General features: G+C 36.7%; 1 pseudogene; it reads left to right on the plus strand.

The window, feature by feature from the left end:
* Positions 1–1,614: 1,614 nt before the first annotated feature.
* LOC131814213 (U6 spliceosomal RNA) lies at positions 1,615–1,714 on the plus strand (annotated as a pseudogene).
* Positions 1,715–1,974: the final 260 nt, after the last annotated feature.

The following is a 1,974-nucleotide window of genomic DNA, read 5'->3' on the forward strand; positions in this document are numbered from 1 at the left end:
CATAATTGACATACACAGAACTTTATACTTAACAACTGCCACATACATGCTGTTTGTGAGCGCATATGTACACTTATCAACATGCGCCATCTGCTAGGACATAAAGCAAGTCTCAAACAATTCCTAAGGAGTGAAATGATATAAAATGTGTTCTTTGATCACAGTGGAATCAAACTGGAAATTAGGAGTAGGAAGGTAACTAGAAAACCCACACATGTTTGAAAATTAAGCAACACATTTTTTAAAAACTTTACTTATTTGACACAAAGAGAGAGATCACAAGTAAGCAGAGCGGCAGGCAGAGAGAGAGAGGAGGGAAAGCAGACTCCCTGCCGAGCAAAGAGCCTGACTTGGGGCTCAATCCCAGGACCCTGAGAGCATGACCCAAGCCAAAGGCAGAGGCTTAAACCACTGAGCCACCCAGGTGCCCCTAAGCAACACATTTTTAAATAGCTTATAGGTCCAACAAAAAAATGCAGTGAAATTATAAACTGTTTAAAACTGAATAATAATGAAAATGTGACGTATCAAGACATTTGGGTTACAGATAAAGCAGGGCTCAAAGGGAAATTCATAGCTTTAAGTGTATATACTTGAGAAGAACAAAAATTGAGTCTACTTGATTTTAGCTTCCATCTTAAGAAGCTATAAAAAAGACCAGCAACTTAATCTCACAAAACAAACTGAGGGTTGCCGGGGGGAGGGGGTTTGGGAGAAGGGGGTGGGATTGTGGACATTGGGGAGGGTATGTGATTTGGTGAGTGCTGTGAAGTGTGTAAACCTGGTGATTCACAGACCTGTACCCCTGGGGATAAAAATATATGTTTATAAAAAATAAAAAATTAAAAAAAAAAAAAGACCAGCAACTTAAGTAAATAGAAGGAAGGTGATAATAAAAATAAGAGAAGAAATCTTTGAAATGGAAAACAAATATGCAATAAAGAAAGTCTACAAATTCTAGAAGGGACTACCTTTGCTTCTGAGTAAAGGTTTGTTTTGGTTCTTTTTCTCAATCTGCTTACTTTTCATTTCTCTCTATTGTCTTATTGCACTGTTTCGGTATGTTGTTAATTAGGAGTGTGAGGGGGACATCTCAACTTTTCCTGACCTTAAAAAAAGTATAGTTTCCCACAATTAAGAAGGATGTTTGATGTAGGTTTTTGTAGATGCTTTCTTTTTTTTTTTTTTTTTTTTTTTGTCGTGTTGAGAAAGTTCCTCTCGATTCCTAGTTTGTGAAGACTTTTCATAATGAATAGGTGTTAGATTTTGCCAAATGCTTTTTCTGCATCAATCAGTATAATCATGTGATTTTTTTACTTTAGTCTATTGATGAAGTGGATTATACTGGCTGTAATCCATTTGTTTTCAAATGTTGAACCAGCCTTGAACTTCTGGAATAAATCCAGCTTCATTGTGGTATATAATTCTTTTTATACATTGTTAGATTTGACTTGCCAATATTTTTTTGAGGATTTTTGCACCTATGTTCATGAGTGCTGTTGGTCTGTAATTTTCTTTCTTGTAGTATTTTTATCTGGTTTTGGTATTAGGGGAATGCTTGCCTCATAGACAAGTTAGGACTAAAGTTGTTTGTTTTTTTAAGTTTTTTTGAGGGTGCTTGTCTCAGCAGCACACATACTAAAATTGGAAAAATGTGGAGATGCATAGCATGACCTCTGCACAAGGATGACTTCCAAAAGTTGTACGTTTCCTTGAGAGATGGTTGGTGGTGATAATAGCATAGTATGATGAATCTATTTAAGACCACTGACTTGTATACTTCAAAATGGTTAAGATGGTACATTTTATGCTATGTATATTTTGCTGTGATAGAAATTTCTCTTGAGCTTCGGTTGTACTAAATGGTGGTCTGTATGAGACCTAGGCCCTAACTGAAGGATCCAGAATGATCTGGCAGAAGTGGAGGAGAAAGCCAGGTAAAGACTCTGGGTTGTAGGGACTTGCTATGGTGGT

Source organism: Mustela lutreola, chromosome 13, assembly GCF_030435805.1.
Source record: "Mustela lutreola isolate mMusLut2 chromosome 13, mMusLut2.pri, whole genome shotgun sequence".
In the NCBI taxonomy this organism is placed as follows: Eukaryota; Metazoa; Chordata; class Mammalia; order Carnivora; family Mustelidae; genus Mustela; species Mustela lutreola.